This window comes from Amblyomma americanum, chromosome 1 (genome assembly GCF_052857255.1).
Source record: "Amblyomma americanum isolate KBUSLIRL-KWMA chromosome 1, ASM5285725v1, whole genome shotgun sequence".
NCBI lineage: Eukaryota > Metazoa > Arthropoda > Arachnida > Ixodida > Ixodidae > Amblyomma > Amblyomma americanum.
Genome location: NC_135497.1, coordinates 303072240 through 303085285, shown reverse-complemented (window position 1 = coordinate 303085285; position 13046 = coordinate 303072240).

Below are 13046 nucleotides of genomic sequence, written 5' to 3'. Positions count from 1 at the left end.
GTGGCAGCGCCTGGCAGACAGCGAACGTTGGCAAAACAAAGGAAAATAGAGACGTTGCAGTGAACTTTGCAAAAAAGAAAAAGGTCACCAAACATAGTGAAACAAATATATAACTATTACAACATCAAGAGAGATTACAGTAATTTGAAATTAATACAGCAAATAGATGAAATAACTACGGGGCAGGAAGCAGCGCGGAGACATACCGCAAAGTTTGTTTCAGGGTGTATTTAGTTTTCATGCGGAGTACAGTAGGTGGCAAGCTATTGAAACATGCAGGTACATAGTAATGGCGTGTGCGCTTTCCGTACCGGGTTGAGGAGCGAGGAATGCAATAGCGGTATTTTGGTCTTAAATCCCGAGCAGGAACATATGGAACGGTGAAGTGACTGTACTAGAAGTGTTTTAGCACAATAGTTTATGTTAATAAAGAGTTAAAACTTGGAAGCTTTAGTCTTCTAAAAATATCAATGTCATTACCAATGGACAGGTCGTAAGCAATATTCTTTAGAAGCAAACGCAAAAGCAAATTCACCCTGTGTTGCCAGCGAACCGTGCAATGACCATAAACAGTAATTCCGTACCTAAGTACACTATAGGCTAGAGCATGTGCAACACATTTACGGACAGAAAAAGGCATAAAATATCTGATGTTATACAGGACACACGATACAGCACGAAGCCTTTGGCAAACAAAAGAAAGGTGCGAGTTCCAAGAGAGATCGCTGTCGAAGATCAGGCCAAGATATTTGGCCGAATGCGCATATTTTACTGGTACACAGTTGCAATTAAAACAAGAGGAAGTATGCAAATAAACACGGTCAGTCAATTCAACTTGTTTTAATGGGTTATGAAAACAGATCAGTTTTGTTTTAGAAGTATTAACATTAATAAGATTAAACTTAAACCAGTCCATGACTTTAATAGCTGCTATCTGTAGTGCTGTAACAGCATCAGTGTATTTCTTTGCACATGCAACAATAACAGTGTCATCAGCATACTGAAACAGCAAAGGTGGCACACTGGTAGCAAGGTCGTTAACGTATAGATTGAATAATAAAGGACTCAATATAGAACCCTGCGGGACTCCAGAGGTAATTGCCGTGAAATCGCTATGGAATCTTGAAATCGACACATATTGGCGCCTATCTTGTAAAAAGTTAGTAAGCAGTTCTAAAAACGAACCTCGAAATCCCAGCGCAGAAAGTTTATCAAGCAAAAGAACGTGGCAGATGCTATCAAAAGCCTTGCTTACGTCCAGAAAAAGAGAACATGCGACTTGATTCTTATCAAAAGCTGAATTTAGCACGTCAGAGAATTCTTCAAGAAGAACCATTGTTCCTTTTCCTGCTATAAAGCCGTACTGACAAGGTGATAGAACACTGTGCGTATTAAAAAAATTCGTCATGGTGAGTAATAGATGCTTCTCAAAAATTTGGCCAATGCATGGTAGAATAGAGATAGGTCGGTAATTACTCATAATGTTTCTGGAGCCACCCTTGTACAAAGGTATAACTTTAGCAGTTTTCATTGAAGCAGGTATTATACCAGTAGAAATGATAGTGTTAAGGATAACTAGTAGAACACCTTTAATCACTTCAAAGTTTCTGCACAATTCAGAAATCGTGAGGCCGTCATGACCAGGAGATTTGCTACGATTGATACTGAAAAGTATACACCTTAAATCACTTTCAGTAAAATCAGGAAGGAAAGCAGATTCCATCACACTGAGAGGCATAGGACAGTCGGTAGGAGGGGTTCTAGATGCACCAGAGACCAGAGAAAAAAAATTGTTGAAGTCATTCGCAATGCTCTGTCCATCTTTATGAAAATGCGAGATGAAATATGTATCATTGTAGATAGCAGCGCTCCCTCCTTTCAGACTATTCACCAATGACCATGTTTTGTTGCTGTTAAAACGTGCGTCATTAAACTGAGACCTAAAGTGGTTGCGCTTGGCCAGACGGATCATGGCATTGACATGGTTTCGTTCACGTTTAAACTGCAGTCGTAGCTGAGAACAGTTTGGGGCACGTCTTGATCGAGCCCAGAGCAGATCCTTCTCTTTAATGGCTTCCAGTATTGCGGAAGACATCCACTTATTGTCTAAATTTCGTTGTTTAACTGTCACCATGCGGGAAGATTCTGCTTTGTGTGAACGAAAAACATCGACGAACCTGTCATATAAGTCCGCAGGGGACACACTGTGTATAAAAGAATCCCAATCATGCTTGGCTATTCTTTCATCAAGACGCTTATAATCAAGTACTGATACCTTTTGCTGGCTGTGCGTAGATGCAGGATGGCTGGAAATATCTGTTAACGAGCAGCAAGTGAAATAGTGGTCTGCAAGCTTGACCTCAACCACAGCAGACCGCACCGACAGGTTTTGAGAACGCACGTTGATGTGGTCGATGCAAGACGCGACAAGCTGCCCAGCTAAGTATTCCTCACGTGTAGGGCTGTGGATTGTAGTCGCTAGTCCCCACTTTGATAAAATGTCCAGATAATCTGCGACCGTTGACACAGTGGGGCGTAGAATATCGATATTCATATCACCGATAATGCACACGTGTTCTTCGCGGGAGAACGATGATATTGCAAAATCAAGCTCAGCTAAAAAGATTCGACCGTTACAACACGGAGGGCGGTAAATTGTGAGAAGAACCAGCGACAACCAAGGTGTACTTAGGCGGAGCGCAACTACTTCTGCTTGAGTGAAAGGAACACTAATTTCAGAAACGGACCAAGAATCCTTAACAAAAACTGCGATTCCTCCTCCCATTCTTTGTAAACGAGTGTAAGAATATAACTGGTAGCCTGGCAGCGAGAAATGTAGTAACACGTCTGACGAAGCGTTCACTTCCGTGAGAGCAACGACGTCAAAACTTGAGTGAAAAGGGTGAGTTAACGCAAAAAAATGGTCCCAGTGTTTCCGTATACTGCGAATATTAACATGAGTAAACTGAAATGAATTGCCTGTTTGATACTGAAAAAACTTCCGGACTTCAGAAAAATCGGAACACTTCACGAAACCTGTATCAGACATGGTTATGTTAGTTTCTCAAGATCCGAAAACTTGTTGATGCGAATGAGAGGTGCGCCTTCGGACCGCTTTGCAAGGACCTTCCCATTTTTGGTCCAGATGAACTCAAAACCCTTTTGTTTGCCCCGAAACCTTGCTAGTCGGAACAGCACGCGATTAACCCGAGACAGGTTATCGTTAAAAAACAGCCGAGGAGACTGGTCGTCTTGCACCAAATCAGGAAGGCCCTTCCGAGCTCCGAGCCATTTCTGCCTAACAGAAACCGACTGAGTCTGTACTAGGATCGGTGGGATATAGTCGCCTCTGGACGGCAGCCGATGGACTGCCGATATATCTGCTGGTTGAAAATCGGTAAGGTTTAGTTTGCCTGCTAAGGTACTTAAGAAAGTGTGCAAGTTTTCATCAGATTTGACTGGAACGCCGTGAATCTCGAAGTTACGTCGTCTGCTGTATTGTTCGAGATCATTTATCTCTCCACTCATCCTGTCAATCACTTCTGTCTGGGAAACTACTGTTGAAGACAGTGATTGAACTTGTGACCGAAGATCTGCAAGCTCAGCCTGATTAGTGGTCACTGTAGCAAGCACAGAGTCATACCGTGACGAAAGGAAGTCAATAGCTGACTGTATGTCCTCGACTGCTGAAGCAACCTTTTCGCTAGTTTCCTTGACCAACAATAGTTCTTCCATTTTCACCATCAGTGCTGATACAGTGGTAGTCAAAGTATCCAGCTTCACATTCAGAGCAGACAGCTGCTGCGAGAACGAACCACCATCGGGGTTGGATGCTACGTCAGGTTGCGCCACCAAATCATTCTTGCATGAAGGACACTTCCATGTTTCACGTGTTACCGTACTCATCTTCTTGTAGGCGTTATCAGTAACTGACGAGCAGTTTTTCCCCAAGTGAAATTCGCCCTCACAGGCACAGCAAGTCATAAATTTCCTATCTTTCGGTATGGCTTTTGAGCAAGAAGTACACAAAGAAGACATGGTGCAGTCAGCGGCAAAACACGAAAAGTGATGAATTACAACAGGTTTAACCAACACTCACCTGCCAAAAGCGAAGCAAACGTTTAGACCGGGACAAAGGTTTGCCGCTGACTGCAACGGTCCACGAAGTTGACGGCCTTTAAATAGTCGGTGATCGGCGCCAGGGGGACATCTTTGGCAGGTCCAGAGCCAATGAAGGCAAGGATGGCTTGCGATGTCGAAACAGCAGCTTTCTTGAGAGCCGCATGCGCAGATCAGTCACCCGAAGCAGTTGCGAAGGCGATAGCCGTTGAAGATACGAGCCGCTTTCCGGCTGATACTGTCCCCTGGCTTGCAGAGCCTGCCAAAAGCGAAGCAAACGTTTAGACCGGGACAAAGGTTTGCCGCTGACTGCCAAAATGACTTGTGTTGTGTCGTGATGCTGTGTTCTTTTTTTGGGGCATACTTCAGCAAGATCTTAAAAAGAACATTGAGATCACGCCTTACGCTACAAGATTTTGCCTGCAATGAAAGAGTCTGGAATTCCGTCTGGACTTTTCGTGCTAATAGGGCTGTTTAGCGTGTGGAAAGCCATGTGATGGATAAGCACACAGAAGCGCCGCGTTAAACGAGGTCACTGCTCAAAGAAAAGAGCATTTTAGCGCAGGAGGCATACGCTGCGCAAGTTCAACCTGCTGACTGGTTGCCCTCACTTGACGTGTAAGCCTTCCAGAAATTTCATACGCGGACGAATTAAGAGAGTGACGATGACCTAAAGTCGTGTGCCGAGATCCCTGCATTCGACCCGCTAAAGTGAGACACGAGGAGGGTCAGAGAGGTTCCTGATATTCCAAACAACAACAAAAAAAGAAGCTTCGAGATGGCCCAGTAGCCTAAAGAATCAGTAAACGAAGCTTCTCTGTTGAACTGCTTCGAATACCACTCAGGGCTACAGTACGATAGCTGTTTTTTTTTACTGCGTTAGGAGTATATCCTTATTTCCCAAAAAATAATCAAGTTGTGTGCTTGTGCGTGTGCAGCCTCCACCCTTGACGCACACTCCGGTGGGCGCACACCCGGGCACTCACTGATAAAAATGCATCTTCACCCACCTTCACCCCCACCCATCTACAGCCGATGTAGCCGAGGCAGATTGGTGTGGAGAATTGCCGCCGAAAGTGCATTACAAAAACGCCAATTGCGTTTCTTCCTAGACACCGGACTTCCTTCAGTTTTTCTTTCGCATAGACTGGCCGCCATTTTTGCACTGCCTACCGCAGACTGCTTTCGATGGGTAAATTTACGCGCCAGCACATCTAATTTTGTCTGAAAAAACAAAGAAATAAAAGTATGCCAGGTGGCAAAAAAAAGTGGGGCTGAACGAAGTCCCGAACCAGTTCGGAACGCTTCCTTTAAATCGTTCCGGTTCGGGTTCTAGTCCAAGATGGCGGAAAAAATATCGATTCGGTTCGGTTCCGGTTTCGGGTTCAGGTTTCAGGTTTGGTTTCTGCTCGACAGCCTGGTTAAGACTTCCACGGATGCTAAAAAATCCCCACTACAGGGCTTGAAGCAAACAGCACTGGCTTCTGTACTTTTTACAAAGGCTGTACAATAAAGGCTCAAGGCGTCTGCGCAAATGACACTGCTCTTAGAGTCTCGAAATTCATATTGTCCACCGCAGCACCGATAGCGAAACACTGTGCAGAGAAAAATGAATTCGCATTAAGACACACTGATAGCTCCCCTTTTCCTAGCCCTTTTACGCTTCCGGTAAAATGACAGAATATTGAGCCATCTGAATAAGATGAGGCGTAATGTCACATTTTTTTCGTTCAGGGCGAGGTATTCCTCAGTAATGCATTCTTCTGGGGGCCGTTTATCCGACACTGTGTAGGTGTAAGATCATTTACGAATAGAAAATTACACGAAGAGGTCCGTTGGTCGGCTCTCTGGCCATCAGTACTTGGCAGTGCGTCCAGTATGCCTGTTTCCTGGTGCCTCTGCTCGAACCTAAGCAAAAGCGTCCCAATCTCTCGAGGTTTAGAGTTGAGCAATGTGCTTGAGGGGCACTTTGTTATGATAGGGTGGCAGAGATACCGTAATAATGATCTATATAGCTTAAAGTATTTGTTATTGATCCTAGTTAAATAACATATGGGCTTGCAAGTATGGCTATTTCATGTTCTAAGGTCCGCTTTTTATTTTGAAAGTAAAAGATAGCTACTGGTGATGTTCTCTATTCAACTGAGGATAGACGTTGGCTAAGGTTAGGTACCGTGCAGAATAGTTTTAGATTTTCTCGCGGGCTCATGAAGTATAGAGTTGTAATCTAGAGTAGAAGCACAATAGAAGACACCAGGAAAGGTTTGCCGCATAAAGTGTCAACTAAACGCCCCATGCTTTATTTCGCTCTTTTCTGCCATGCTTTATGGCACTGTAGCATCAGCTTATCGGATCGAAGCACTGCTGGGCCCATGGCAGAGGGAGGTTCGCAAGACCGCCGATTGGATTTCAGGCTCCTCAGAGGGCTTGGATTTCTTCCACTTCATTGCTTTGGCTACCTGATAACAAAATAAACTGGTGACCTGGGGACCAACCTGGTGGCTAACGACACTTAGCGACGTATGTGGCAGCTATCATTCTACCGTGTCCATGGGCTATACGCGAAAAGTTTCATCTTCCGCAGCGATATACACCAAGCGATATGCGGTGTTTACGCCGTTGAAAGATGATCGTAACACAGACTCCAGAATTCGCAAAGATCACACCTAATCAATGAGTGTGGTCAAAAGCCCGTTTGCTTGCTCATTTAAGCGGTGAAATAAATTCCCAACTGAACAGGAAATTATGCAGCTGTTCATATCCGACATCTCTTTCGCATCTGTCCACTTGAATTCCAAGGGGTCCTTCTACACTATACTTGTTCCTTATTATGCCAACGCCTTTCAAGCGGGAAGCGCTTGATTCTCGCATAATTAAATCACAAATAATGAGAGGCACTAGCACTTTTCCTGATTCCGAAGTGGTTAAGCCGCTAAGCCTAACCAGAACGCATGCGATGATGTGTTGAAAACGAAAAAAAGAAGCCCACAGCGTCACTAAAGTGTACATAGGAGTTTTCAGATAAGTTGTTCTACGGCATTGGCAGCCATGATGTTTATCCCGACAAAATTCTCTGATACAGCTGTCGCAGACGAAAGGTCACTAGCAGCAGCATCAGAGTTAAAAAATACTATTCAGCTGATCAGCTTTTTGTCATCTGATCAGATATGACGTTTGCCGCGAGGGCAGTCTGAGTGTGGCGTTGCCGCACAGAAAACTACAGTGCGACGAACTCCCCGCAGATGCCTGCAGCGTGCGCTACCAAAGAACTGCCCTGGTGTCCAGTTTTATGAGAGGACAAAAGAGGTGCAATCTTGAAAATATCTCTTTTGTAAAAGCAACCCCTCACGTACGCGCCCTAGTACTGGACGTTGGTTTCATTACCAGCCAGTGACGTACTGTAGGCGGCCTAGGAAACGGAACTGCGCCCGCACTTGGAAATGCTGCCGCAAAGGCCGCGTGCTTCCAAAGACACAGTTTTCTATACCGACATTTTCCAGTCTTTCTGTAACATTACTCCGTCACCATAAATGGCCTCGCCCTACTGAAGATGCACTAGCTTTATGCCAGCTACGTTGCTCGTCCCGTTTCCCGGAAAGTTGGAATCGTTCACAAAACACGCTAGCATATGTATTCGGGACAGCAATCTAGTTCACTTGTTTTTCCACAACGTGGTTCGGGACAAGAAAGTAACAGAAAAATCTAATCTGAGAACATTTTTATGTGTGCGATGTAGCGTACGACTACTCGGCTATGGCTAGGCGTATAAGTGTGTGTGGACGCATTGGCTTATAGCCCTATGGCGTGAGATGTTGTAACCGTGGTAATTTTGGACAATTTGCCTATTTCTCTAGACGAACAAGGAATTTAATAATAAAAAGACCGGAATCTGTTCTATTTGAAGCCGCTAGAAAAAAAGAAACTGGAGCTGTAGATACTTCAAAAACCGTGTTTTTGTCCCCAAAAGGTGTTCATATTTTCTCTCTTTCTATATACACCCGTTGTTAAAACTTTAAATGGTTCTGGAACAAACGTTAGGCGAGACACCGATTCGACGCTGTTTTTCACGTACTCGGGAGGTCACCTAGAATCTGAATCCTGTGGAAAAACCCAGATCATCTGCACTATTAGTTGTAGGCCAAAAAACGCAACTCATTCCATAGGCTTCAAGGCTTAGCGGCGCTCGCTAAAGGAGCTCTCCCGAATTCCTGATAACGCTTTCATGACAGAACGGGGACCACCCAAGACGCAGTGCGGTGGGTCCTGTCTGCCAATATTGTGCCATTCAGGAAACGGACGTAGACGCGAAAATCAGCCCTTACGGCCGTCGCGTTTAGCGTTTCCTTGTTAGCTGCGGACTATAATAGGAGTGATACCATCGAAGTACTGACAACCGGAGCTCAAGCGAGAGAGGGATTTGGGGAGTTTAACGAGAGAAACAACACATATGCTTCTCGTGGGAACTATATACATGTATATGCTCAGGGCACACATCTCTCATGTTTTAATACTACGGCCTTTCGGTGACAAGCCGGGAGAGTACGGATGAAGCTCGGCAACGAAACCGAATGTATCACACATGCGAATGCAAGAAATAAGCCACCAATATGCCTGAGCGGCAACGAGCGCCCATATCACTGACGCTTTTATACAATGCATACACCAAAGCTAATAGCGTTCTTTCCTTATAATTAGAACTATCGTTGTTGTTTTAGTCACGGTGAGAAGTATTATTGCACTGGCGTAAATGAAAGCAATAAAAATTTTTACAAGGCCTGCAGCTCCCAGGTAAACAGTGCTAAAATTTCGCGCCGGTTCCACTTTCAGGGACTTTCTCTAGTATCCATCATGCACGGCGTTGGGAAGCTCTCTGCCAAACCTCCGTCGTGCTTCGTTGCATGCGTGAAGGTAAAGAATGTGAAAAAAAAGCTGCGTCGTTTTTAGGCGCACCGCCACAGAACTAGTTAGGAGGCTTCAATAAACGGGCGAGTAGCGTAGAGTACGAACAGACCAATGAAGTCGACTGCAATCGTCTCTAGGCGTGGAGCATAATGGTCCTGACAGGACATTCTAACCTCTAGTGGTCTTTTCTGCTAGCATATATGTTTCTCCACTTTGTCGTTATTTTCTCTTTCCTTTTCCTCAAATTCACGGAGTTCCTAAAACCATTAGACATGTTTACGTATCCTTTCCTGTGAATCCAACACCAATCTTGATTTATTACTTTGGCGGAGATGGAGGCCTGGAAGAGCGAACAGTGGTGAACGGCGTAGCCTGCGTGGGACTGAGAAGGTCACTTCACACATGCGTTGCCGATTAAGGTGTCCTGGACGATATCGCTGTGCGCGTTCAAAGGTAGCATAGTTTCGGTTTGACGCACTGGTATGCAACGAAATTGTTGCGCCACAGCGTTGAGCATGAATAGCGTTTTTAAATGCTAAGACTTAATATAGCCCTCACGAACACTTGCAGCGACAAACTCTAATTACATTTACGTTTATGACTCCAATAGCTAAAACGTTAAGTACAAGACGTCAGTTAACAAGTCTGGTTTTAACACGACTCGCCTATTTTATAGCGCCCGCCACTGCTTGTATTACTATGCACAAAAGCCACCTTTATACTCCAAAAACCCTATTTTTATATATCACAGGCGAGCTTCGCGGATACACCCTGTATTGTATATTGTAAGATAACTCCAGGCTAATTTTATGGGTTTCTTCTTTCATCAAAATAGTGATCATCGGCCAACAGCGACCTCATTCGGAGCATTTCTCGTTGAGTTAATACATGACAGTCGACGAGGCGCATCACTGATACTGCCTGAAGTAAAAAAGGAGTTCTAAATCTTTTCTCCGAATGTTTTTTTCAATAATCTTCGTCTCTTATCACTTTGTCACAAACGCGGATAACTTGGGATTGAGTTCTAAGCGCTGACACGCGCATTAGTCCGTCAGGGTTCCATTGACTCCGGCAAATGAACTGATATGCCGTGCTCGAGAAATATATGACGTGCTCGAGAACAATCTTTTCAAAGCGTAAAAAATGGCTCAACACGACAATACATTGAACGGGAAACCCACTATAGTAGCTACGTGTGTTCATTTCTACGTTCTTGGTTGTTCTCTGCAGCCCACTGATCGCATCTGAGAGTGGCAGAAACGTTCGGTTTTTCTTGTCGAAAAATCGACTTTATTCTGGGACTATTCAAGGGTGGTAACGCATTATGGATGTCATTTTAATGCTTCCGAATTTCAAGGACAAATATTCAAATGTTCTAAATGCGTTTCGGATATCTCCGCTCTAATGAAAGCAGGCATCATGTAGTACATTGTCCGTCTGGACCCTTTCTGATAGCAAAATATTCCAGACATGGTTGACAGTAAAGGCAGTACTTCTTTTATACTTTCGCTGTTTTGAGACTTTATTCAAACGAGCGCGTATTTTCTCTAACGCATTTTTTTCGCAAATATAAAACATTCATATATGCCGATAGATGCCTCCCATCGTTCCCCTGTCGTCATTCGTATTGCGCCTCATAAAGTGCGCGTTCGAGTGCATGATTTCATTTCGGATGCGACTTTATGCGAAAAAAAAACATATATAACGCCGGCTCTGAAAGCCTGAAGCTCCAAAGATCCCAATGCTTTTCGCGTATGTTCGCACGTTACGAATGAGCCGAATTGTTGGAACACATTTGAGAGGAGACAGAAGGAGCCATGCGTCTTCTTTGGACACCAGCAAGCCATTTGTAGGACTGTCAGGAATGCACCGTTTCATTTTTTTTACGAATGAAGTTTAATGCGCCGTATTTGCGAGGGCGACTCCAGCAATGTGTCGCCCTAGCGACATGGCGCCTTTTTTTTCCTTTGCAGTTTCTTTCACAACTTGCCAAACAGTAAAAACCAAACAAGTATAAATCGCGGGAAATAAATTACTGCTTCCCAGCCGTTTCATTGTGTTATATACGTGTTCCTGGTATTTGTTTTGAGGAGATAGATGAAATTTTTTACTCGTTCTACGTTCTTCTTTTGTTATAAAAATGGTGTATAAATTTTCTATGCAATTCTTATAGACTATCTTGCCTTCTTATAGGTGTCCCTCATAGCCTGAGTCACTTTGGGAAGTTAAACCCCCATAAACCATACACCTATAGATATTTCATTATGTCTATTCATTGCCCATTTACAAATGTCTACTAAAACTTATGGCCATAAATCTAGAGACTGTTTGTAGAAAGTCTAGAGACTTTATTGGAAAAAAGTCTATGACAGTTTGAGTTTGAGTTTATTTCCACAAAGAAGGAGATACAATGTTTGTGGGGGATACAATTGGAAACAACTGCTCAGGGGCAGCTTGACTGGCCCCAAGTGCCATCTATAGACTGACTAAAAAACTTTTTAAGGACCGTGGTAAGGTGGCTAGATCTAGCCACCTTAACCGTGGCATTCTGAGTGTGATCATCACTAAGAAAAGCAGTAACTCTGCAGTCCCGCCCTGCTACCCAGCAAGAAGCAGTTGGGGCCAATAATTATGTATGAACATGGCGAAAACTACGTTCCGAACGAAGCTTAGCTCCAGATATTCTTCGGCAAAATCGGTGCGCTTCACTCAAACGCTCTGATTTGAGGGTCCTAGCGCGTTTTCGCCCATCGCCTGTTTCTTTCCCTCAATTCTTCGTTCAAGTACACATCACTTATAGCCTGCTGACTTAGCCGAAAGAGCTCTAAAAAACAGACAATTGATTTTTATGCACCTGTACAGTCTTTTCGATGCTGTTTTTCTTGCGGCGAGTCTACTTTCTCAAGCTTAATTATGCCTCTGCGAAAGGCTATCAGAATCCCGCGAGTGGGATGAACCTAATGCATGCGTCATTGCTTGTGGCACGCCGGTATCCAGGGGAACATCACGCGCCGGATCATAGCCTTTAATTAGCTCCCCGGCGTTGGCCGACAGAACGCAATCACGGCCATCGCTGCGGTTGCTGCTCTGGGGTCAGTGCGTGTTAGCAGGAGCCTCCTCTGGAATCTCATATCTCGATTATGCTGAAATCACTGTCTGCTAGTTGCGTATATCTACACGCGCTACATACACGCGCCGCGCAGAAATGTTCTGCACAAGCGCCCAACTTTCTTTTTTTTTTTCTCGCCGGCCTCCTGACTTGATTTCTGTCCCATTTTAGAAAGTTGAAGAACGTCTGAGAATAAACTGTATATTATGCTGAGACGCAAGCGAATTTTCCCAACAAATGCTCGCGTCTCGCCATGCAGTCGTCGTTGGACGGCGCGCCGTGATTACTGAGGAACTTTCGCTCACATGCTGAATTTTCGCTGCCTGTAATGAATGCTAGATTCTCGCAGAGATTTACATGGTTTTTATTTTTTTTATTGGCTTTAATCCCGGTAAAGTGTTGCTGGTCCGGGCTCCCTCTGTCTTTCATTTATGTTTTTTTTGTATTTTTTCTGACAGGGCCAATTAAAGGGTTTTTTTAGACTTGGTTTGGAAAGAAAAAAAATACAGAGGGTTGCGGGGAAAATACTGACAGACACTGAACCAAGAAACGAAGTTTAATCGCTTACTCGGCATTCTGTAACCATGCACGCAGCCACGTCTGCCACGAATAACACACGCAGCCTGGAAAAGTCCCTCAAGCTGACCGTCTACCACAGAACTTGATGAAAATGCCAGCATATATTGCAGTATCATGGGGCTGTTATTGCGGAGCTCCGTTCTGTAAGGCAAGAATAGACAGGGTTTCCTCGTGCACAGCTGAAATGAGGGAGGCCGCATTTACGCAACTTCCCTTTTGCAGCCCTCGCCGAGGCTGGTGGACTTGCCAAAGGATTCCGCTTCGCAGCAGCAGGCGCCGTTGGTGAAGACACCGCCCAGCGACGCATATTTGATATTGCGAAAGGGCCCTAGCTGTA